Below are 27,043 nucleotides of genomic sequence, written 5' to 3'. Positions count from 1 at the left end.
TGGCAATTTTAGCTTGAAATTAGGGAGCTGGGAAGAATATAAAATCCTCCGGGATTCTAGCCTTAATATTATTCTCTTAGAAAATACAGATTTTCTATGCATTAGTCTTTCCCCTGGTTATACAATTTTCTTGCCATTATTTTATTTTCATCCTAACATCTTAACTACTCTTTTTATTCCTTGGGAGTGAATTCCCATTATCTATATTCAAAGAGTTAGCTCAACATTGTAATCAATATTATATTGTGGGAAATTTATTTTTAAATATATTCATGTAGACAGTGTAATCTAAAATGTATAAATTAATCTGTAGCCTAGGAACTGTGTCAGTACATGAAGGATTCCAGGTACATACTCCAAAAGGAGAAGACCGGTATTGAAACGCTCCTATCTAAATTCATACCTAAAGTTCTATAAATTAGCATAAAGCACAGAGAAATAATTATTTACTTGGCAAATGAGTAGATGTTCAATATATGTGACTGGGTTGACTAGAAAGGTTTGCGTCAGCCTCTCCACCTTGTGTGAACAGGGATTAAGAATCTGGCAAACCCTGCATCCAGAGGAGTGCCATAAATCCAGAATTCTATTGGCCCATGCCCATTTAATGAAAGATTTGAGCCTGGCTACAAAGGAAGCTGATTCTGCCATCAGAACACTGTAACATTTACCAGGGGGTGAACATTTTGCATAAGGTTCTGGTCAAAGCAACTAAAAGGATGTAAGAAAGAGCTTCCCCAAGCTCTCTCCCCAAGTATACAGAACAGGTTTTGTAATTGTTTTGTGTCTGCTAATAAATATTTGCGCATGTGGAGAGTTCAGTCTCTGAGATTTGCTTCCATTGTAACATACCACGTGGTATTAGGGTTATCTGGGAGGAAGCAGTGCCTACATCTAATAATGGAAGACTACTGATATTCACCATAAAGACCGAGACAAATCAGCTTAGATCACTTTATAATAACCCATTATTGTGGGCAGTCCAACAGAGACCTATTCTTCCTTCCCCTATTCCTTCCCCAGCATTCCCGGGTTATTCACTGGTAAAGAGGGGAAGTTGTTCAAGAGCCACAGCCCTACAACTCTAAGCCACTGCACTTGGAAGCAGAGCTTTGAATCAGATATGAGATGAAATTTAAACTTTAAAATAAACCTTTATGTTCCTCAAGTTTAGGAGCTGGACAGAGATGTAATTAAGGGACTCCTGTTCTCAGTGATAAAAGGAAGTTTGATAAAGAGCAGTTAGAGGTACTGATAGGTAAAAACAAAATCATTTTGTCTTTATACTCTCAACAAACTGAGACTCCTTAATAAACCAGCCATTCTATCATGAAAAGAATTATGTATGGTTGGGCTAATGCTGTAGATATATATATATAGTCTGAGGTCTCTGGGTCTCATATTTCTCACAACTCTCAAAGAGCAGGATTTTCATTTCTCTCATTGTAGGAGAATCATTCCTAGTCAAGAGGTTAAGCATGGAAAAACAGAACTAAGAACCATTGGTTAGTTACTCTTCCAAACATCCCGAGTGTTCTCTACTTGCACACAAGCACAGAACACTGCCTTTTGGAGTGTCCCCCTCTCACCATAGCTATCATCTCAGAGACAGGCAACAAATTATATTCAAGATATATTCAAAGCGAACTATCCACTAGGATAATTTAATTTTCCTCTAATAGTGCAGACTGAATGAAGAAAAATGTGAAAATTTGAAAGTTAAAAAAAAAAAAAGGTAGCAATGGAATAGCTATTGACATATTCCAAAGCACTCAGTTTCATCTATCAGGTTAGAAACCAGATTGTGGTTTAAAAACAAACAAAAAAAACAAAAACTACCCAGAAAAAAATTTCCCCTTTGGCCAACATCCCAAAGTTACCAATTTATCAATTGACTTAAACTAAGGAAAGTACATACTATAAAAATTCCAATAGGAAAGTTTTTTTTTTTTTTTAAAGATTTTATTTATTTATTTGACAGAGAGAGATCACAGTAGGAGAGAGGAAGGGAAGAGATCACAGAGAGAGGAAGGGAAGCAGGCCCCCTGCTGAGCAGAGAGCCCGATGTGGGACTCGATCCCAGGACCCTGAGATCATGACCTGAGCCGAAGGCAGCGGCTTAACCCACTGAGCCACCCAGGCGCCCATAAAATTAATAAACAATAGGAAAGTTTTTAATGAATAAAACTGATGGCTGAGGATTGCTAACAAATACACAAGCTGGCTTAGGCATTCTAATATTACAATGTTAAATCGATTGCTTTAAAACTGCTTTAGATTTTTTGCTTTAGATAATTGCTTTAGATTTTTGTTAAACATGGTAAACCAAGCAGATCCAAAAGGTGTTCTTATTTGTTCCAAAAACATAAATGTTGCAGAAAAAAATAAGAAAAATATTTAAATGAGCTTGAAAACAAGAGATAAACATCCCTTGGTTACAGAGTATCAAGGAAATTCAAAGACAGGGAGGTTAGCCTGAGTTAACATGGCACAAAACTGTAAGTGGGCTCCTACATAAAGTCAGTGGAACAGGAATAGAACAGGAATAGAAATACTCTACTAATGAGGAAGCAATCTATCAGCAAAGGATAAACTCTGGGCTAAAGGGGGGAGAGTTCCTTTTGTGTGAAAGAATGGGATCCAGTCAGATTTTTATTGCCTCTCTCCCATATGTGGACTCTAAGCCAAGGATCACCAGGATTCTGAGAAAAGAAGGAAAAACAGAGACCAACGAAACGAACAGAAAATAGGAACACAGAGGCAAGAAAATAGAACAAAATATAAGTGATAATTCCAAGGAAATAAGAGATAAGGGAAGGAGATAAGAGAGATAAGAGAACTATTGTATTTCTAGAAAAGGATCAGAATGTCATAAAAGGAACAATTAATATCACAATAACAACAAAAGAACTCTTAGAAATTCAAATTACTGTGGTTTAAAACAATGAATATAAAGCCAAAATTAAGGACGTTTCCCACTTATTAGACTAGATATAGAAAAGTAGAAAATATTTGAGAAAAGAAAATCAGAAGATCAGTTTAGGAGATGCAGGAGAGAAAGAGAAAACATGGGAAATGGTGAGAAGGAATTATCACAAAAAAGACATAAGAAAACTTCCCATAACTAAAAGTGTATTTTTCCAGATTGAGCAGGTCAACTAAGTGTTCAAGAGAAGGAATACAGATCCAAATGATATGAGGGCCCATGTCATGAAAATTCAGAATACTGAAAATAAAAAGAAGATCCTAAAGACTTCCAGAGAAAGGGAAAAAAATCTGCCAGCATAAAAATATTAAGGAGTCAAAATGGCACCAGACTTGCTAAGATCAACACTGATAACCTAGAAGACAATGCAGGCACACTTTGAGAAGTTTTAGGGAAAATTACTTCTAGCCTAGAATTCTATGCCCAGGCAATTAATCAATCAAGTAGAAGGTATATCACTGACACTTAAAAAATTGTGTCTCCTCTGCATGCATGAGCAGGAAGCTCCTAGATGCTCTTCTCCACCAAAACAGAGGAATAAAGAAGGAGAAAGAGTGGCAGCTAGGAAGCAGAGGATTCAAATTTCAGCCCACACGGAAAGGAAATTCCTTTCAGTCCTAAGAAGGAAATTCCTAAGACAACTGAAGTGGATTTAGAATAGCTAGCCATGCAACAAACCTAGAAAATTCCAAGATGTTTCAGGAAGGATATCTTTCAAGAAAAAAAGTTGACAAACACCTGATGTATTTGTATTGAAAAGGGCTCGACATTCACATAAGTGACAGAAAACTAAACTAAGCAGGTAAGAGAAATAGGATAACTATTTAATTATGATGGGAGGAAGGGAAAAGCAGAAGTGTAAGAAATTAAATGTAAAAAAAATTAAATGTAATCACAGTATACTATGTGGTCAGCTAGAAGCAATATTTACACAGTCATAATAATGTTGGAAAGGTGAGAAACATGGTGTTCATTCATGTAGTTTCTCTTCTGTCTCAAAGATCTATTTGTCTATTCTTATACCAATCCCGAACTGTCTTGATTACAGTGGCTTTATTAATGTTAGACCTTATTGATAACTTTCTACAATTGGAGATAAGGACTTAGCACTTTTATACTGTAGGTTATTTACATTTTCAAGTAATATGTTCAATATGTTTTGTAAAATAAATTCACTACTTAGCACCTAAAAATTCTGAAAAGCCAGGGAAAATAGTGTACTTACCATATTTTTAAAAAATTAATAATTACACCCATTGCTTTAAATTTGTTGTCTGAAGCTTTAAAAAATATATATTGAGCAAATTACTTGAAAACATAACATCATTTAACGTTAAGTTTATCCTATGTTTTGGCTTTTCAGACATCCTATCTATCATTAATCATAAAAACACAATGGATTTAGCTCACACAGTAAATGATAAAAAGTCCCTCTGAACTATATTTAGAAATTTATATACATGATATTTATGAAAGATCCAGTTTAAAAAATTACTTAGAAATGTTGAAAATAAAAGGTTTAAAATTTATCAAGTTAATAAGTAAAGCTAGAAAGAAGATATAGCAATATTAATAGAAGACAAAACAGAATTTAAGGTGAACTGAAAAGAATACTTTATCAGGAAGATTAGAAAAGCATGCACTTACATGTAAACAACATAGCCTTGAAACATTTGACTAATTTTAACAGCAATAATGACTAACTTTATAAGGAGAAGTGGACAGATTCATAATGTTTTCAGGAGATACTGAGATAATTTCCTTGGAAATTAACAGACTAAGAAAGTTTTAAAAATTCTTAAGAATGTAAGAGATTTGAACAATACAATTAAACTAAATCAAAAGAGCTTTAAGCAAAAGAAAAGTGTTGGAAGTGTTCATTTTTATTTTATTGCATAATTTAGGATAAAAGCACCCAGTCTTTTTAAAAATTCAAAACAGTATGTGATGCTAGTCACACTAATTAACCAGCAACATTTTTACTCTTACCATCTAGAATTTTTAAAAAATTCTCTGTGTTTAATTGTCAAAATGATCTGCATTTTACCAAATTAATCTCTTTTCATGACCTTGACTTTTGGACCATTTAAACAGGGTATTTGCCTCTTTAGTTTAACGCATTCCACTCTTTTTTCATCTTTTCTCTTAGATTCTGATTTTTTCTCAATCTTCTAGTCATTTGCATCCTCTTGGCCCCTCCTTTAGGATGTTGAGAGATTTTATAAATATTTATGAACTGTTCCTTGTCCTTCTTGATGAAGAAAAACACACAAACACCATTTCCATCTATTCACCAGCTCTTCCCTCTGTGTGCGAACTGGAACCACTTTGCCTGATTGCTCTGACGGTCTTTGCTACCAAGTCTTTTATATATAGTTAAAGGTGCATTTTTTCACGCTGTGTCCCAAGCGAAGGAGGTTCTCTTTATATACCAGAAGGCCAATCCAAATGACACATGTTTGCTTTATCAACCTCTATAAAAGTCTAGTGGTAATTTATATTGATTACATAATAAGAAACTCCATCTCTGGTACAACATGTTCTTTCAGCTGCAGAGCCACACCTGTAGAAATGCTAACTCACATCTGGTTCCATAAATCTGTTCTTTCTGATCCTCTGGAGAGATATTTTTATATAAACTGTATAGCTGCATGTGGAACAGGAAAGACCAAAGCAGGCTAAATCTAGTAACCATTTCCACCCCGAGCCTTGAGCTCTTACTCTCATCCTTGACTTTGATGTCTTCCTGAGAGTTGACCCAACCGTTCAGATTATGAAAGGTGTCTCTTACCAGCTTCACTTATACTTAGATAATCAACTCAAAGGGCTGATATTGTTGCTTTTAGGAGGTGTTAAGGACTACTTCTGAGTCTAGAATATTAGTTTCATTCACTGATAAATGGATGCCTCCAATTATCTTTTATATGAAGATACCAAGATACCAACATTTCTTCATATATTTTCATCCTTACATTCCACTGTACAAGTTATATCTGCACACAAAAAAACTTTAAAAACAAACCAACTATAATTGGAAAAATTGGTTACCTTGAAGGCAACTCATTTGTAATTACTATTTGAACCAGATTTAGTTGTCCAAAAAGTGATTTGCCAGTAAAAGCACAACAAGAAAGTAACCTTGACCAAAAGGACAATAATGACTCTCATAAGGGCAAGTTGTAAATCCATGAATCCAAACAACAAAGTTAGAAGAGACCATATTTAATTCAACTCCTTCATTATAAGAAATCATGTCCCAGAAGGCTGAGTCACCTGCCTGAGGTCATCAAGTTGCTCAAAGGCAGAAACTGAATTAAATGGATTCTTTTATATTATATGCTGCTAACTTGTATTTCAAAGAAAGTCTGGAAGCTTAGTACATGGAAGGCTATGATATATTGAGACGATTTCTATATGGCAAGCCCCTCCATAATTTATATTTCAGTAACATATTTTTCATGAGCTGTGTAATATTTTTAAGTTGTGAAAATCTATAGATTTCAAGATTTGGGGGGGCACATGGATGAGGTCTTTTTATTCCTCCGTCAGTGCCAAAGCTCTTACCAGTAACTGGGGTATGATACAACTGATGAGCAGAGTTTCAGCTGTTCGACGGCCAGCTAAACCCTGTCATGCTAATACTCTGCTTGAAAACTATAAAATGGCAGTGGTAGGTGCTGCTAGACATTCCCATCTGTTTGGGAAAGCCAGCCTCAGTGACAGCAGCAACAGGGTTCCAGCATCTGGCATCCGTGTGGACCAGGCTGAGGAATCTGCTAATGGTCTCAAGGGAAACAGACCAGAGAACAGAGGGGTCCCAGGTATTTCAGGTGGAAAGTCCTCAGGAGATTGCTGGTTAGCACATGTTGGAGAAAAGAGTTTGCTTATGCAATCTTCACTCAAGGATTACGAGTTCCATCAATATCTCCATAAAGTACATATTAAATTTTTACCATATTAAACATTAGTCTGCTTTAAGGGACTTAAAAAAATAAATAAAGGACATTAGGCAAAGCCTAAGGCGATCCAAATAAAATGTGAAGTTGTGTTAATAATGCCATCAGTACCGTTTCATTAGTTGTGACAAATGTGCATAGTAATATTAACAACAAAGGAACCTCGGTGGGGGTGTAGCAGAACTCTGTAACAGCCTTGCAACTCTTCCGTAAATCCAACAACTATTCTAAAATTAAATTTTATTTTAAAAATAATAAAAACATACAATTTGACCCACCCATATGATTGCTTGCGCAAGCTTGGCCCCAAGCACTCTTGCTAGGATCAAATGTGCTTTTCTTCCACTCTTCCTCTTAGTTTCCTAGAGTATTTTTAAACCTTAATACATCTGGCTATAGATATTATAATTACAGACATTACAAAGCATAGCACTTTCACATGCGTTATCTCATGTGTTAGAAATGTAAACGCTGATGAAAGACAATTTTAGTGAAGCTGAGAGTGACAGATCCTTTGCTTTCAGATAGCTTATAAAAAAACTTTTCTGGGACTGCCTGGGTGGCTCAGTCAATTAAGCATCTGCCTTCGGCTTAGGTCATGATCCCAATGTCCTGGCATCAAGTCCCACTTAGGGCTCCTTGCTCAGTGGGGAGACTGCTGCTCCCTCTCCCATTCCCCCTGCTTGTATTCCCTCTCTCACTGTGTCTCTGTCAAATAAATAAATAAATAAATAAACAAATAAATCAAATCTTCACAAAACAACAAAAAAACAAAAAACTTTTCCAGGGGTGCCTGTGTGGCTCAGTTGGCTGAGGTCTATCTTCGGCTCAGGTCATGATCCCAGGGTCCTGGGATCAAGCTCTGCATGGGCTCCCTCCGTAGCGGGGAGCTCCTTCTCCTTCTCCCTCTGCCTGCCACTCCCCCAGCTTGTGCTCTCTCTGTCTTGTGCTGACAAATAAATAAAAACTTAAAAGAAAAAAAAATTCAGGCTCACCCAACTTCCCACCCCCTGCCCCTTCAAAACCCTCAGATTGTTTTTCAGACTCCATAGTCTCTCATGGTTCATCTCCCCCTCGAGCCTGGTGGTGGGTATTATGGAGGGCACGTATTGCATGGAGCACTGGGTGTGGTGCATAAATAATGAATTCTGGTACACTGAAAAGAAATTTAAAAAATTAAAAATTAAAAAAAGAAAAAAAACACTTCTGGCTACACTAGGGATAAAGCTGAAAGTGGATGGTAATCTGTCCTAATGGTCCTCTTCCACCACCACCTTGGGGTTTCAGATGGTCTCAAACAAGGTAACTGTCAATATTCCTTTTAAAGGCTAGGATGGAAAGGAATATGCTTGCCCCAGGTGCTAAAAACAAGTAAAGAAGGAAAGGTGGGAACTGGGGAGGAAGCAGCCCCAGAAAGAGTCAGATGAAGCCGACATGCATGGGGTAGTTTTTGGAAACCTCAAATTCTAAACTTCGAATCTAGAATTTCCTGTATGAACTCATAAGATATATGACCTATGCCTTCCAAAAAATCCAATAAGCAAAAATCTTCATATTTCAAGAAAAAATAAAAGAAAACCATGTCTTGGGGCACCTGGGTGGCTCAGTGGGTTAAGCCTCTGCCTTCAGCTCAGGTCATGATCTCAGGGTCCTGGGATCGAGCCCCACATCGGGCTCTCTGCTCAGCGGGGAGCCTGCTTCCCCCTCTCTCTCTGTACCTGACTCTGTCTACTTGTGATCTCTGTCAAATCAATAAATAAAATCTTAAAAAAAAAAGAGAGAGAGAAAGAAAACCATGTCTTAAAGATCTTTTGCCACCTAAAATGCCTTTCCATTAAAGACCTGCTCCCTACCTGGATGTTACAGAGAGGGGAAAAGACCATTGTCAGTTTATAACTGGGAAGCCTGAGACGGAAGGAGTCTGTTCACAGTCATGCAGGCTATCAGCTGTGGACTTGAGCCAGGAACTGGGGCTGCTTTTCTCTCAGACCACCACCTGGGATCTGAGGCCCCTGCAAAATGCAAGAGCCAAAATCCAAAGACTTAAACCTCATTGCAAATACTGTCAGAGAAAAGAACTAGCAAGCTAGAAACTACCCCCAATAGAAAGAGTAACTGTTTTATTTTAACAGCATATCTGAGAACAGAAATACGGAAAAGCATGAAACTTAAAAATAAGTCTTCACCTCCTACACTTCTCATTTCCTCAAACACAGGTGGGTCCCCAGTTCCAGGCTGGCTGATAATCACTCTGCCCAGTTTTAGGGCATTAGAGAGCTCCTCGGGTAGATTATTTCTGTTTCACCATTACTGTAACTGTATACCTACGCTGCAGAATGCGGTTGAAGTATTCTGATTTTTCCTTTTCTTACCATCAATCTTTTTAAGAAGACATATCTAAGCAACAGAGACAGGAGGCCACCATGTATATGGTGTATATATAAAGTATATGGCTGCCAACAGCAGTAGAACATTTCCAATGGTATAAAGCTCAATGGGAGAAGAAATAAAAAACAGAAGAAGGAAAAGGAGGAAGAAAGGGAGGAGGAGAAGGGAGGAGAAGAAGAAGAGAGAAGGATGACAGGGGAGAGGACGGGGAAGGTGGTCAGAAGGAAGGAAGGAAGGAAGGAGGAAACTTTAACAAAACCCTTATTTCCTTCCATAGAGCGACTCCTTTCGTTGTTTTTTTCTTCATTCATTAATTTTTTTTTTTTAAGATTTTTATTTATTTATTTGACAGGCAGAGATTACAAGTAGGCAGAGAGGCAGGCAGAGAAAAAGAAGGAAGAAGCAGGCTCCCTGCCGAGCAGAGAGCCCGATGCTGGGCTCGATCCCAGGACCCTGGGATCATGACCTGAGCCAAAGGCAGAGGCTTTAACCCACTGAGCCACCCAGGCGCCCCCTTCATTCATTAATTTCTGAAAGAAAGAAAATTATGGTCAAAACCCTAAAATAAGTAAGCAAATAGCTAAAAAGGAGAATAGCTTTTTCCAGTTGACATAGTGCTATAAATGGCAAGTTTTTCAGATATCTGTGGATTGGAATTCAAGAGGAAAATGTCTCCCTTTCTCATTTCAGAGCTGAGAAAAAGGTTCAGACCTTCCTCATGTGGCCTGAATTGGTAATGGAAGTGATTTTTCAGAATGAACCCTAAGTTGCATATGACCAAATCATAAAAAGAACTACACTTGAAAGGGACTTAGGTCAATGCTTATGCTTTCTGCCTTGAACTTTATTTCTACTTACGTTAAATCTATGGCAGGGCTACCAGGCCTTTGGTACACACTGCTTTAGATGAGAAAACAACCCTGATTACCAAAGGCAGGACAAAGGCAATGCACAGTTAGCTTAGATTCTCATTTTTTCCTCAAGTTTCAGGCCATATATTTTCTTTTCTTTTCTTTTCTTTTTTCAGGACATATATTTTCAACTATAATTGTATACAGGTACACATATCAGAAACCTATCCTGTAACATCCCATACATATACACAGCCTGTGTGTACACTGCTTGACACAGCTGCTTACATGGCATAGAGATTGCTCTAGTTTCTGGGCAAATGTGCTGAACTGGTAGACGGTCCAGCAAGGGCTCATCGGAGACCCAAGGCAGCTTGAAACATTTGCTGGTGGTGCTGGTTGTGTGTGTATGGGTTCAGACAGGCGGGAAATCTGTCCTGCATGTTTAATGGCAGACAAAGTGGCCTCCCTGAGATGCACTCAAGATTGTACCAAAATAAAAGGAGATAAGAGATCCCGAGGGAAGAGAAGAAGTGAGGAGAGGATAAAGGAAAATACAACTACATATTTTCTTGGGGTGGAAATAAAATGAAGAATCCGAACACAATTTTTTTTTTTTTTTTTAAGGTACAGAAACAGAAGGAGTGGTTGCTGAGTGAAGCGAGGTCTGTGGAGCAGAAAGCTGCACGGTGGAGAGGATGACGGTCCATCCCAGTTTGCCTGGGGCCGCCTCCATTTAGGACTGTTATTTTAGAGAAATTATTAATAGCTCCTCCTTTCCCTCTCAAAAGTGTCCTGGTTTGGATAATAAATGGCACTGTCACCCCCTTATCTACCACCTCTGGCCCAAGACAGGGTGTAGCCATAAATAAAACTGAAACTGGGAAAGGGAACCATGAAGAGCTTTAAGGAAGGCGTAATGGCTAAAGAAGAGACGCGTTAGGAGACACGGTTATAACGAGTAGGTAATTTGTAATCAACTATGCCGAACACAGATAAACTTAGGAAGAATGTTGGGAGGAGAAATATAAAAACTTAAGGGTGAGAAGAGACAGAAGAAAACAAAGAAGACAAATGATTCAGAGCACAAATATGTGCTAGCTTCTAGTATTTTCCCCTGTATGTGGGGATTCGTGGTTATGATTGGTGTTATAAAAATGACTGAAAATGGCCATCCCTGCCTTCTGCCCTGCGTCCGCACACATGAAGTCCCACCCACTGCTGCTTACATTCACCAAGGGCTCTGTGTATTAGACTCAGAGGTGCCTCAGCCAAGCCTTCCCACCAAGCCCCCTCCCCGACTTCTGATGGCTGCATACCAGACAGTCTGCCACCGTGGTTTCATGGGCTTCCACAGATAGGCCACAGTATGTGAAGCCGCATTTCAGTGCGTCATTTCAAAGACCTCTCTTGACTTTTTCCTGGATCAGAATTTCATATTGCAAAAGGCAGAAAGTAAATGTCAAGGTCAAGTTCAAAAGGCCAAGTGATTTCTAGCTAACCAATTCCTAGACCCAGAGGGAAAGCAACAAGGTCTTTGGCATTTAGAGGTTCAGAAAATATGCTGTATGGATTTCCATCACCATTTTGAACTGGAGCATGTTATGGCTTGAATTGTCTCCCTCAAAATTCTCATACTGCAGTCCTAACTCCCATACATCGGAATGTGACCTTATTTGGAAAAAGGGTCTTTACAGAGGTAATCAAGTTAAAATGAGGTCATTAGAATGAGCCCTAATCCGATGTGACTGTTGTCTTTTAAGAGGAGGAAATTTGGGTAGAGATACGGATACAAAGAGAATGCTATGTGAACATGAAGACAGCCATTTACCAGCCAAGGAAAGAGGCCTGGAACAGATCCTTCCATCAGAATTGTCAAAAGGAAGGACCAACACTGTCAACACCTTACTGTTGGAATTCTAACCTCTAGAACTGTGAGACAGGAATTTCTGTTGCTTAAGCTATCTGGTTTGTGGTACTTTGTTCCAGTAGCCCTTGGGAACTAATACCTCAGATGCAATCTGGTCAAAGATGGGAGCTAGGAGAAGCTGACCCGACTTTTTGTAGTTTCCTCAATTCCCTAAGAAGACTAAGTAATACTTCTTTGAGTTATGTAAAGGAGTGGGCACTCCCTGTGGCAAGACTGGACTGGCTGACCCTTAGGAAATAATTTCAATTGCTCATGCCTCAGTTTCTCTCTCCAGGAAGTTGGATATCGGGCCTGTGTTCTGAAACCCCCACTATGACTGTTATTAAGAAAAAGGGTAATCACATGAATACTCTGAGTTTGAGGCACAAAGGTCAAACTTACATGGGAAGGCTTACTAAGAAATACTATCTCTGAGAACAGCTGGAACGGTGAGTGGACTCCAACTTCTGGAGCCAACTTGTGCAGAGAGTTACAGTCCCTGACTTCCTTCCTGAGCGTCACAGAACCAGCTCTGTCTTGGCCTTTTGAATATCTAAATTTGACAATCAAAAGCTAAAGTAACTCATATATTCGGACAAAGAATTTTCATCTTTCAGCACATAATTCCAGAATATTTCCCGTGAATCAAGGAAAAGGGTATAACCCGCTTGTTAAACTATCTCTGCTACCAAGAAAGGAAAACACGAAAGTAGTTCAGCAGGCCTTTTTTTTTTTTTTTTTTTAAACAGCTATAGGCCTAGATTCTCATCCTGTCTCTCACTTGAATTATCTGTTGAGTCAGTAGTGAAAGAAGTGGTGTTTAGCCCTGCTTCCTTATATGGCAGGGAACGACAATGTGCTTGTCTATTTGAACTGCAGTGTGGCTCCCTGACAAATTATAATGATTGGTTATGGAAACCTCCTGCTCTGGTTTCCATCGTATTTCTGGGGAAAGACACAGAACAGACAGCTGGAGGGAAATGGAAAGGGCTGGACTCAGGGAGTGGCACTGACTCGGGCTCTGCTATTTGCCAGTAGTGTGACTTTGGGCAAGTTCTTTAATTTACTTGACTGCCCTGAGACAGTCATTTTCAACTAGAATGGCGCCTGCCACACAGCAAGTAAATTAGCTAGCTTATCTTCTTACCCATCTTAACCTACAAGGGGTTGGGATAACCACCCATCCATTTCAATTCACTGTCCCTCCCAAATTCAGCATTTTTTTCTCCAGGGAAGTCTCAATCTTCTCTGCTCGCTGTATCTCATTCTCTCCTCTCTCTTTTTTTTCCTCCTCTGTTTCCCTCTCATTCCTGGTAAAAAAAAAAAAAAAAAACAAAAAAAAAAAAACAAAAAAAAAATCCCTTAAAACCTACAAAATGACCCAGCTTCAGGAATAATAAACCCCTTCAGCCATACCAGATAAAGATGATCTAGAATGTTAAAGTCAGCACACAACCAATGACAAGGGCAGGGGAGAAGACTTTTGTGATTGAAAGGGGTGGTGGAGGTCATCTGCTTCCGCAAAGCAGGGCTGCGTGCTCCAGAGACAGACAGATCTGGTTACAAAGCGCTTATGCTGACCTGAACGGGGTTTCCTGTAACTACTGTCTACTGGTCCTAGTCCCACCTCAGGAAGAATCTGACATGGAAGAAGGTGGCTTCCTTTGCTCCATCTACATCATGGCCATGGAGGATCCAGGCTGGGAGAATGCAGCTTGGGCATGAGGACTAATGGGAGTGCACACCTACAGATAGCCTCACTGGTATCACAGCTGAGAGCTGATGATTTTTAATTCAGTGCCGGCGTGTGCAAAGCAGTTTAGAAACATTACTTCTAATCCTTATAATAACTATTAAGTGGAGGAATAATAATCCCCCTTTTATAGGCAAAGAAACAGGCCGGGAAATAGTCAATTTGAGATTCAAACTCAAGTCTTCCGTATTCCAAAGTGTATTCTCAAATGGGTCACAGCTGCAGAGCCACACACAAACTGGGGCCTCCAATGTTGGAGTAATTAGCAATAGGCAGCACAAAGTGATGGCTGAGCATGTGGACTATGGAGCCAAGTTACCTGGGTTTGAATCCTGGCTCTGCCACTTTCCTAGCTTTGTGACCTTGGATATGTCACTTAATGAATTGTAACTCAATTTCCTCATCTGTAAATTTGGTTGTTGTATGGAGATTACTTGTTTGATTTTTATCTAGTAAACATCTAGATGCTACTTAGCACGTGCCAGGGCACTGTCGTAAGCGTTCAGTGATAATATAATTAGAGAAGAATCAATGAGCTCAGACATGAATACTGGCTTCAGCTTTCTTACCAAGAAGAAATAAATTATGGACATTTATTTCTTTACTCATTTAATTCTCTACTATGTGTGGGGGGAGGCCCGTTTTTAGTTTCAATTCATGGCACTGAAAATCCCCAAATCCCTGATTCATGGCACTTATGTTCTAGGGCATAATAATCAACACATAAACAAATAAATATACAATCATAACCAAACATTATGAATATGCATGCAACAAAATAACAAATGTATTCTGATTGGCTCTCCTATGTTGAGGCTGAATTTATCAACTTGATACCTTAGGAAATGTTTCACAACAAGCTCTGGGATGTAGGGAGGGGGGTGAGGAGTCTGATTTGCAGCATATGTTAATTTCAGTGGTATTCCCCTCACACAGACACAATAAATGTAACTAACCTCCAGAGCACAGACAATAAACATAAGGAAATAATTAGGAAGGAATGAATTTTGAGGATTTATTAGCTGGGTTTTTAATATAATTGTCAGTTGATATAGTTTAATTTCTAATAATGACTATGTTTAAGCACCAGTTCTCAAAATCTTAAAAATTAAAATTTTGGCTTTTGGGAGCTAGGAGGAACTGGCTTCCCACACTATGGTGTTGGGTGCATGGAGTGGGGACAGTGTGAGGTTATTATGCGTGTGGGTCCTAATCTACTTCCTTTTTAGCTGCTCTTCTCCAGCAAGTGCTCCTTCATGCACACAGTGGAAGCACTGCTCTGTATACTAAACAGCATCTATACAAATAAGTAGTAGTTCTGGCATTCTTATCGCATCACGTTACTCAGGCAGAGATGCTTTTAGCTCTATAGTCCTCAGTGAATATAATTTATGTAATTGCTGCCCTGAATATGGTTGCTTCTTCTGTGCAGGTTACATCTTCAGGATGTAACTCCTGACTAGGAGGAAGACCCTAGAGATGGATTTTCAGTTCTGCAGAAGCGTTCACCCGAGGGCTGTCTCTGAGGGCTCACATGCTTCTGTAAAGGGCCATCCCTAGAAACATCTAAGCCAGAGGCTATGAAGGCCCTGGCCTCAGAGGAGATGTAAGGTGAGGGGGAGGAAGCTTTTCCCCACTTCTGCTCAGGATTTGCACATTCCTTACCCCAAGGCTGAGAACAGAGAAAAACATCTTCTGCCTTTCCTGGTAAATTAAATACCTAAAGTAACATAAACAAACATCCTAAAGACAGAAATACTTAAAAAAGAACAATTTTCCTCAATTCACCCCTCCCTCAAAGCCTAAATTTTACTTAGTAATGGTGGCTGGAACAGGAAGTGGAAATACCATGAGAAATTTTATTCTTGCCACATTTCCAATGCTTTACAAAAGCAAACACTGGAAATCTCATCAGACAGCCTGACCTTACAGGGCTGATAGCTTTGCGCCCAAACTAAAAGAGTATGGGAAGCTGAAGCAATTTTCAGATAAATATTCTAGACTCTTCGGGAAAACTGATTTTTTGGAACATACAGCTATAACTTTCAGAAAGAAATTACTCAAAACTACACAACTACACTTCTGAGGAGTAAGTTACTCCATATATCTAACTATAAATTATTTTAAACATAGATGTACAGAACTGAGCCAGGATGTTTTAGCAGAATCACCAGAGAGTTTTGCTTTGTTTTGTTTTTACAAACTACAGATGCTGGACCTTGCCCTAGACCTACTGGATCATAATCTCCAGGGGATGGGACTCAGGGATTTATGTTTTCAAAAAGCCCTACAGTTGATCCTGATTAAGACACTGGCTAAGATCTACTGGACTACAGATTATAGGCAAACTGTGCTGTACTGTAAAGCTGAAATCCTGGAAGTGTTAACATGGGACTTTCTCTCTTGCCTCTTTCAGGAGAAGCAATCTAGTGGACCAAAACCAGCAACAGCATAGGACTTAGGCGCTGTGTGTCCCAGAACCACCTTTGCCACTAATTAACCGGAAGACCTTGGTCAAGTCACTTGTTTTGTTCTTTCATTCAACAGACATTAGGCTTCTGCGATGTAACATATACTTCTGAGTATATGTTAATTAAAAAAGAAGCTGTTTTCTGCCCTTATGAATCTTACTGACATTAATCAGAGACATACAAATGTGTGTATAATTTTACTTGGTATGGCCAGGCTTTAGTCTCTTGCCTGGAAAATGAAAAATCACTAGTTCTTTTTTTTAAAAGAATTTCTTATTAAATCCTAAATTTCTTGTCCCAGCTTCCTTATAATATAATTATATGTTTTAAGTCCACTGACTGAGAAAATATAATACCAAAATCTACTATGACTTCAATAACTATTATAACTAAATTAACATTTTATCATCATAATGCATCTATATAATTTAAAAAACAGTAGCATGTATTGTGTAAGATCTATTATTTACTCAGTTTGTCAAAACCATTTGCTGCATATAGGGATTTGTTTACTTCTTGCAATAATTCTTTGTCTTCCCCAAGATTCAAAGTGCCGAGATTAGGAACCTACAGACTACATCAATGGTGTGAAATACATGGTACCTGAGTAGCAATGTCCCTTTTCTTCCGCACCAGACATCACTGTCATGACAGCATTTGTTGCCCCCACCGAGCTTGGGACTCGGCCTCAGAATCCTTCTCAACACATTGTTTCACAACCAATTGTTTGGAGCTAGCAAACAGATGAAAAATGATTTGTGCTCCCTGGGCTAAATGCCTCCTAAGACCCTGCCCAGCTTTAAAAATAGAGGATACATGTATTTAGTTCTGCTATCTTGAGAAATACGCATGCTTTCTCCTCTTTCCGTATAAAAGTACTCCAAATATCTGAAGACATCCACGTGGCCCCAATTTTCATTCTTTTGGGATTAGATCCCTTATCTATTCCTCATCTTTTGTTCTCCTGACCCTCTCTGGTCCTTGACACTCATTCCTGGATGCATATTTGTGAATGCTTCCATGAAGAACAAGCCCAGAGTAGAGCATATTGTTTTGTTTTATTTCATTTTACTTCCCATGACAGACATCGAGACAGGTGTTCAGTGAATGAAAGATTACACTACAAACTCTGTAGAGAACTGAAACTTTCACTGATTGGGTACATAGCTTTTTTGCAGTAAGTTTATGAAGTACTGTAATTTACATTGAGATGTAATAATTTTTATTTATTACAATTATTAAATCATTATTTATTGAATTTTAAAGATTGCTTTAGTTTGAGAGGAGCCATAGCACACCTATGACTCATACGATATTTCTTGCCAACAACAACACTTAAGTGTTTTTCTTTAGAATCTGTCTCAAATGGATAATTCTATCTTTTCAATTACCAGTGCTGCAAGCTTCCAAGCTAACCTCCCTTAAGACTGGTTCATTGGGCAATGCCAAAGTGGTCATCAAGTACTGTATGACCCTGACATTAAGTGCTTGCCTCTCTAGGAATCCAGTCACATAAAAATTGGAATGACATACATTGATAGCTGTTGGACATTTCAGCTAATTTGCCTTCCATGCCTAACTTTCTCTTCTAACTAAAATTGCCCACTGGGCTGTTTTTCTCCCCCCAGGGGTGATGGTGACTACTGCTCTCAGGCCCACCCGTAATTCACCCATGAGCATGCCAGTAACCTCTGATAGCCTCCTGCTAGGGGATTTGCCAAAGACAATAGCTATCAGCTGAACCACTCAGGTCTCCTCTCTCAGAATTTGACCAGGAAGCACAGAGCGAACTTTCCAGTCTGTAGGACAGCAGAAAGGAGCAGTCACATGTGCTGCAGCTGAGTCACATTCACACAAGCACATAGACCTCTGCTGAGATACTTGGACCCACCTTGATTCCAACCCTGTTCTCTTTGGATCCTGGTCCAATTGTGGCTTCTGTTCTTGGATTCCCTTATGATTCCATCCCTTTATTGTTCCGTAAGTATCTTTTTTTAAGATACATTTATTTGAGAGAGAGAGAGAGCACACACATGCGTGCACACATGCACATGCGTGTCCACGTGGGGGAGGAGCAGAGGGAAAGAATCTTCAAGCAGACTCCTCACTGAGAACGAGCCCAAGGTGGGGCTCGATCTTACAACCCATGAGATCACGGCAGAGCCAAAACCAAGAAGTGGATGTTTAACCGACTGAGTCACCCAGGTGCCCTCCATATGTATCTTATACTCCTATCCCTTTACTTGAGCTACCACCGCCTATTAACATAGGTCGCTCTGAACACGCTGCCCGGTGTTCTCACCCATGTTACAATACCTGCCTACACACTGCCTTGCTAAACAGGCTTTTGGTTTCTAAACCTCTGCCTGCCTTTTGATTTTACTGTTTTTCTTTTACTTACCTGGCTGTGATTCACAGGTCAGTCCATTATTGTACTTTATATCTATTCTGGCTTAGCCCTCCTGACCCCAGGGGAACTAATGTCCTTGATGCTTCTGGCCCTTGGACCCCTTGGGCACTCTTCCCTGGTCCTGCCCATCTTCAGCACATTGGTAAAATCTGCCTCGTTCCCCAGGTTGAGACAGGCGAGAGGGAATGTTACATGTGGGTGTCAAAGGAACTAATTATATATTCCTACTTAATATGTCCCTCTCCAAGTAAGATGATTTCCTTACAGCGAAGTATTTTCATCCGTATATTCACAAAACAATGCCAGAAGTCTCAGGAAGTGATTAAAAAGCAATTTATCTTCAAGTTCTCCATCACTGAAATATAATATACATATTCATTTAAAATACCTCCCCCAAATACTTTCCTTCAATTATTCCCTGACTGGTACCTAGCAATCCTTTTTACTTTTTTTAAAAGATTTTATTTATTTATTTGACACAGAGAGAGGGGGTTGGGGAGCAGGCTCCCCACCAAGCAGAGTCCAATGCAGGGCTCGATCCCAGGACCCTGAGATCAGGACCTGAGCCAAAGGCAGAGGCTTAACCCACTGAGCCACCCAGGGGTCCCTAGTGATCCTTTTCGTAAGCTCGGGGAGCTCTCTCAGCACATGCTTGGCAGCAGCCCTTCCCAGCTTCTGCAGCCCCGACAAGCTCCCCACAGGAAACTACTTTTCTAGAGATGATCTTCTTTTCTTTGTAATGGGGGATCATGTGAAATCAGCTTTTATGTCTGTGTATTCACACCATCCTTTCTTCCTTCAGAAAATCTGGGGAACAAGGAAGGACACCTCCACTCTGTTCTGATCCCATCCAGCCTTGGCTCCAATGGAAATCAAGACTTTTTCTCACTCCCCACCCCAACCTTCCCCGCTCAAGCTTTCTCACCTGTCAATCACAAAAGGCGGGCTCACAAGGGACCATAAGGGTTTCGAGGTTTCATCAGATTTCAAAGGCATTCACAGCAACCGCAACACAGGGACAAACAAGTGACATGGCTGCTCCATCACCTCTCCTGCCTGCGCCCAGCCAGCCTCTTCTTCCTGCCCTCCTCCCACACTCAACTCACTGCCAGCCAACTGGGAGAGTGGGGGTGACAGGCAGAGTGATTCTCTTTCCACAGAAATTGCTCCAACATTATCTCTGTCTGCTCTAACTGCCCCCTCCCCCGCCTGAAAAAAGGGAAGAGGCTTTCCCCGATCTTGAACATAACCAGGCTTGACCCTCCTGCTATTCTCTGGGCTTCACCCTAAAGCTGGGACACTGCAGACTGTGTTGCATCAGGAAAGCCCTTATTTGGGCTGGGGGTCAGGAGCCAGGGGAGCTGGTAGAGATAGGACTGGGGGTAGGAAAGTTAGGGAGGCCACCAAGGATTAGTCCCAGGAGAGCCAGCTGGGGATACTAAAGATTGAGGGAAACAGGGAGCAGGGGGTGGGGGTGGGGGCTCCATCCCGGAGCAGTCTGGTCTCAATACCAACAGGAACCACAGCCAGGTGCTCCTGATTACCTCACCCTCTCTACAAGGCCCAGGCTTGACATGCTGGGATTAGTTCCATGCTTTTGGCTGGAGGCAGAGAAGCTGCCTCATTTACTAAGGCCTTTCTGTTGTCAGCACCTTGTCACTGGTCTTCCACTCAACTGGATCTTCAGATTTCCTGGTTCCTGGATATGGCCTTGTACCACCGATAACCCATCTCATTCTGCCTCCTGATATGTGTTCTGGTCTCTGATCACCAGAGCTAAAGTTCAGATAACAGTGGGGTGGACCAGTATTCCCAGGACTCAGAGCTCAGGGTTCTAGAAAGAACTAGATTCAGAAGGTACCACTCAAGGGTCCTCAAGTATGAGGAAGGAGCTATAATCAGGGTAATATGATAATCAGGGATACTAGGTAAGAAGTGGAGGATACAGTCAAGATGAGCTTAATGTCCAGAGGCCTCAAATTGGAGTATACAGCCTACATAAAAGAGGGTCAAACAGCCTCATCTCATTTGGGCATTTTAACCACTATGGGAGATAGAAGAAGCGTCCTTATGCCCGTTCCATCCATGAGGTCAAGGAATTGATGGCTTCCTCAAAGGTCCTAGCTATCTGAACAGAGGAACGAGTGTTGGGACTGAGCTCTCTTAGCAGTGTTCCTGAGTTTAGGTCAAGCTACAAGTACCTTTTTAAATTACCAAAGGACTCAGAACCTATGGGCATCTCTCTAATGACAAACTTGGATTAGCATTAAAGATGAAGGACTTTCAATAAGGATCTAATGGTTCTATTTTCAGAGAGAAAATTCACCCAGAGAGAACTTACTCAGAGAGAATTACTCAGAGAGAATTTACCCAGAAAACTCTTCTAAAGTCTAAAAATTCTTTGGCAGCATCTAACCTCCTCCTTGGGCCCGCCATGCTATTTACATGCCGCTTTGTCAGCGTTTTCCCCGTCCCCCCACCATGGGCTCACCCCACCACATTTCTAAGGTATGTGACAGACTGCAGACAGGTGGGGACTGAGCTAATTCCTTTACATGCCTGTCTCTACGTCACTTTTCTGTCTTGCTGAAGAATCACTGATGAGCAGCCCTGCTGCCAGGAGGCTACAGTGAGGGTGTCTCCATGACAGCTACACGTGTGTTTTTTCTGTTTGTTTTTACTGGGCAAAGGGAGGGAGAGAATCTTGAGCATGCTCCATGCCCAGTGTAGAGCCTGACGCAGAGCCTGACCCCACAACCCTGAGATTATGACCTGAGCCAAAAATCAAGAGTCAGACACTTAACTGACTAAGCCACCCACACACCCCAACTATATGTGATTTGTGGGCTTATCAGGCCACAGAACACCCAGGTTGCACTCAGCACCAACCTATTCCCTCTGCCAAAAAGCAGGAAATCCTTAGGCCTGTCATAGGAGCCAATCAGAATCGTTAATAGCCTGAGCACCAGGTATGCTTTTATGCCTCCCATGTAAATCCCTTAAGCTGCAGTTTGAGCCTGGTTCTCCTCTTAACTTTAATGGAAGAACTGAATATTTCTTTACAGCAATTTATTGATCTGAATTATTTAATTTATTCTGTTTATCCACTGGTTTTGAACCAGTGGAAACAACCAAGCCTGTCACCTATGGATCTATCTACTGTACATCCCTTGTGTATACGGAGATCCGTTTTTTATTAGTGACTTGTTATTCTAGACTCTTGCCGTTGTATTTCTTTATTAAATGATTTTATTAAAATGAAAGTTTTTGCACAGCAGTTTCATCCATCTCCATTTACCTCCCCAATTGGTGAGATGTGCTCTAGCTAACATTCAGCTGGAGGAAAGTAGTCCAGACAGCTGCCCAAAGCTCAATATAAAGTAAAATAGCAAATCCCCTTGCTCCAGCACATCAGTACGGACAGCACAACACTTATGTTGAAAAATGTGTTTCTGTGGTTGTTGGGGGATGGGGCGCGCACAAAGAAGAGAGGGGAGGGTGGTGGCAGCAAAGTTTGAACTTTCAGGGATTTTGAGATGTTGGTTTCAAAATGGAATTTATCCTCAAATCCCAAGATTATAGATTTCCTTCCAAACTGCATTCCCTACATGGTTTAGAGAACAGTTGAAAAAGAAATTGCTCTCCATATTTTGATTGACATTAAAAACACTGTGAAAATAGTTTGGAACTTGATCTCTTTGAGGGAAGGACCATAATCAAACTATAGCTTTCACTTGCAGCCCTTTCTCCCACACTTACTCAGAACTGTTCCAGGAAAAGAAATTCACAGGGAACTCTGTTCTCATATATCATTTCTAGGAGGGGAGAGAGGCATTCTCAAAAAAAATTATCCCCAAATTTCTAAATACAAAGAGAAAAAAATTATTTAATGAATCTCAACACAAAACCACCTTACTTGGCAGAAAGAAAATCAAATTCAGTCCTTTGGAGCTGAAAACCTTTAATATCCAAGTTTATTTAAAAATTATCAGACTTGCCCTCCTTGCCACATACCACCTCGTCTTCACTTAAGCTCTAGCCATACACGTCTGGTTTTGCCAAACACATTAGAAAGATTTTACTGTTCCAGTTTACAAGTCCATCTGCACAGCCCTGTTAACAGAAGGGATCTATGAATACCAACTACTTTGTTCTCATCCACTTTTTCTGACCATGTATTACCACAGCACTAAAATTCCCCCACCCTTTACAATCAGCTCTTTCTAAAAGGAATTCCAGGCTACTACCAATTAGCTGCCTTGTACTACTGTTTAAGATGCCCAAATATGTCTGACTATGTTGAAATGAAAGACTGGTTCCTCTCTTTCTGGAACGCACTTCCAAAACGACATCTTTTCACATTCTCTAGTCACAAGCACACTTTCAAACAGAAAATAAGATTTCTAAAGGAACAGTTTGGTAGGATGTTAGATGCGATTTCTAAAAACACACCCACTAGCACATGCATTCTCTCATTATTAGGTTTTATAGGAAACAGATCGTGGTAGGCATCTTCCTGTCTTGGCAAGTATCAGATCAGTTACGTTAACCCAACTGGTGCTAAACGCTCTTTCCACCTCTGAACTTATTTCCTTGCAGCTCTAGAAGTCCAGCCTTAAAAACTGGTAGCAGCACAATATGCAAATGGCTTTGGTTAAAAACCATTACTTTTTGGTTTCTCATTAACCTAAAAAGTTGTTTTTAAAGTAAAACCTCTTTAGATGCCTGGGAATAAAAGATGCAGGAGAGACCACTGGTGTGGGCAGAACGGCACGGCCCGCCTGCTGACCCTGGCCTGGGGCTCTCAGGTAGAATTCCCGTGGCACTCCTAAACAAAGGCTTCCCTTGCCAAGGTTGCCTGTGGTCCCTGAGTATAGGTCTCTATGTGATCTCTCCTCCCGTCCCAACTCCAAGAACAGAACTTGAAATCTCATCCTGTTTGTCTTCCGGGAACATCTGCAGGGCAGCAAAACCCAGTCTGGCTCTGCGAATCTGCATGTTTTATTGGCTTTTACAATCTTGCATCTCCAGCTACCTTAAGCAGGAATGTTGACTGAAACCCACAGAAAGCCCCCAGACTCTCTGAAGAGATTAAAAGAAAGCCCTCTGTGGCTTACCTCGCAGGCTGCAACTTCTTCCTGGGGACTAAGTCCGAAAGGAAGGACTGATTTCTCTAGCAGGAGCACAGCAAGAGGGCAGCCAGGCAGGCAGCCTAATACACACTGCTCTCTATTCAATAAAACTCCAGACCGCCCTTCCTTAGCCCCTCCCAGAAGTCCGTGCTAAGTGAACACATATCCCCTATGTTTACAGTCGGCAGTCGGTGGTATGCATTGTCCTGTAGTTTCTCTACTAGGGCAGCCAATGACGACACCCGGGCCGAGGTGGATGCAGCCTGCCTGTGGAGATGCCTGTCATTCCCTAGGCATGCTCAGGAAATCACTCATCAGAAAAACCAAGACCTAAAAAGCTCTGAAGCTGCGTGCAGGCTGCCAAAACCAGCCAGCTACATGCCCTTTTTTGGTTATCCTGAGCAGGGCCTCTGGAAGTGAATCCATTGTCAGGAACAATCATAAGAAATGTTAATCTTGGAGAAAGAGGCTGTCTTGTAGAACGCAAATATAACTTTAAAAAGAAAGCACAGGTCTATGAAACCAAAAGTTAACAGTCCGTGAGTTTAGTGGGGTGGGGGGGGGAGGCTTTTTGATTGAGGGAGCTCTAATAGCATATTTCCTTCAAAAGCAGTTGTGGATACAAAATTAAATTAAATTGTTATATGCTTTTAAACCCTACAATGGCCAGGACCCAGGTCTGGTATACAGACTAAATTCTAACCTGAAAAAGGCACAGCCCCTTAGAAGTATGTCTACACGTGTTATAAAAACAACTGACAAAAAGAGCTTAGGTCTTTTTTAGTAGGTAATGTTTTCCAGAATAAGTGTAGCGCCAGAAACTCAGCTAGGCAGGGTCCTACAGGCGTGGCTATCGTCATTGGTTTTCCGCATCACCTCCCTTTCTACCTCCCCTTTGTTTCCTTGGATTTGGCAACAGGGAGACATGGTTAGCAACTGTGCCCAACAGAGAGGGTGTGAAGAGACCCAGGCCCTCCTTTGAGACTGGTGTAGACAATGCACATGCCCACAGAGATGGCACCGCTGTTCTAGCGACTTCTCCAAAGTGCTTCAACCAAGTCTTCATTGACAGGATGTGTGTTATGAGAGGGTCAGATTTAGGAGGTGCTGAATTAGAATGAAATTCACTGGGCCACGTGTGCATACAATCTGTGGTCTTGTACTTTTCGATAAAGAATTCACTTAATTAGTCAATCAGTATTTAATTCAACAGCAACAACAACAAAAAATTTGTCAGGCCAGGAGCAAGGTGTCAGATTTCTGTCTCATTGTTGCTATGTGTTTGGCAACTGTTTCACCACTGACCAAGAAGACTTTAAAACATTTTCTCTGGCTAGCTACAGTCCACAAGCTTGGTCTCCAAAAACCATAGGTTTTACCATATAACCCTTTACTTATTTATGAAGATCTGACTTAAAAATGATCTCTACTTAGGAAAAAGTCCCTGCCCTTTGTGCCTCACATAGAAGACTTGGGGAATCACTAATCCACATGGGTGGTTTTCTTCTTCAGCCCTCCAGCATTAATTAGCGAGCTACCCAGAGGCATCTATATCAAACCTATGCACATCTCTTTCTTGGGAAGGCTGCCTATCCTCTCGTCCCAACTGCTGCTGCAGCGCAGCCTAAAAAAGCTACAGAGGAGGCTGCCAGGCCGAGTAAGAGGTGAGCTTCAGGAATCCCAAGTTGGAACTCAGAATGCACTTTCCCAGGGAAACAGAATAAATAATGGCTGGTGGGAATAGCACAGTCGATGTAGCATTTTAAGGACTCTGGCTCAACCAGGCATTTGTGGAGCACCACCGTTTATAAAATTGTTCCTATGGGAAAATGTTTTCTGATCTCAAATGAATGATTTGGAAATAAACTTTGGGAACACAGCCAGTTTTGCTCCAGGGGTTGTCCCATATCTGGACAGGTTGTGAAGACAGAAGAACAGTTCCCTGTCTGGTAAACTGCTGAGTTTGGAGATGCTGTAGTGCAGACTTCAATGACTTCTGAAACCAACTCAGTTGGTGATGCCTGTTCAAAGATATGACCTGTGTCCAGAGATGTTTGGGGCCTGTGATCTCTAGGCCCTATGGACTATGACTCAGTGAGGCCTGTTTTAATGCACTGTCTTCCATGGCCACTGCTGATTCAATCCTAAGCCACATTCTTCCCGCTTGTGTGAGTAATGCCTTTTGGTTAAACAGCATCAGGGCATAATGTGCAATCTATGAATAAAATAAGTACCAGCTTTCCAGAGGAAAGAAAAATTACACTACAAATGGGGAAAATATTATCAGCAGGAAACATAGAAAGGACATGCATTTTCCATGGTTTTTAGAAGATAAATAGCTAAATATTTTTGGGTTCCGTCTTTAGAAAAAAGAAGTATGCTTCCCTAGATAAATTATGAATACCTCATACTCAGGGTATAGTGGAAGAGCAACCTATTCAGCCTTTTTTTATGCATTTGAAAATGGACACTGTGGAAGAACCATATGGCTGGAAGGATAATTTAACAAATTTCATTAGAAAAAAGAAAGAAAAAAACACGTTGCCAATCTCTGCCATGGGAAACTTCACTTTCACAGTATTTACTTTTTCCAGAAGTCATCTGTAAACAACGCTAAAAATATACAGGATTTAGACAGGAAATTTGTGTGGAATCTATTTCCCACTTAGACCATCCCAGATAAAGAACAGCTTGTCTAGCATACGATATATCTACCTAATCAAACCATAACAACTCAAAAGAGACATTTGGAAATACCTAAAAGATTCGTTGTATTTTTTCAGTTCCAAATGAGTATTTGCAAGCATGCAGATCAGTAGTGGGCAATTACATTTCACTTGTAAGTTAGTTGTGAAAAGTAAAAGCAGGCCACACCTTTTTTTCATTCAAAATTAAAATCACGTCATTTAATACCACAGAGAACATACATTTTTCCAGCTTAAAATAAGTTTTATTGAATAAAACAGATCTTTTGAACATTTTAAAAGGCAGCAATATCCACCCCCCACACACACACATCTTCTTTTACTCAAATGAAGTATTTCCAGAAACTCAAGCTTAGAAAACAATAAGATCAGAGTGGTAAATTTTGATACCAAAACTGGACAATAAGTACAGCACAAAAAGAAGGGAATTGTACTAAGTGTATTTATGATCCTAGCTGAGAACAATTAGCACACTGAATCCA

General features: G+C 40.6%; 1 protein-coding gene across 3 annotated transcripts in view; it reads right to left on the bottom strand.

Annotated features, from left to right (window-relative positions):
* The window catches only part of CALD1 (caldesmon 1), a 188,603-nt gene extending 164,492 nt beyond the window's left edge, over positions 1-24,111 (bottom strand). Inside the window, exon 1 of one of the 3 annotated variants that reach the window (XM_059171911.1) lies at positions 23,842-24,111. The gene's annotated coding sequence lies outside the window, so the exon portion shown is untranslated. The remainder of the gene's footprint in view (positions 1-23,841) is intronic. The other 2 variants (XM_059171913.1, XM_059171915.1) reach the window with 2 other exon arrangements.
* Positions 24,112-27,043: the final 2,932 nt, after the last annotated feature.

This window comes from Mustela lutreola, chromosome 4 (genome assembly GCF_030435805.1).
Source record: "Mustela lutreola isolate mMusLut2 chromosome 4, mMusLut2.pri, whole genome shotgun sequence".
Taxonomy (NCBI): Eukaryota; Metazoa; Chordata; class Mammalia; order Carnivora; family Mustelidae; genus Mustela; species Mustela lutreola.
Note: the sequence above shows the minus strand (reverse complement) of the source record. Positions and strands in the feature narration are given on the sequence as shown.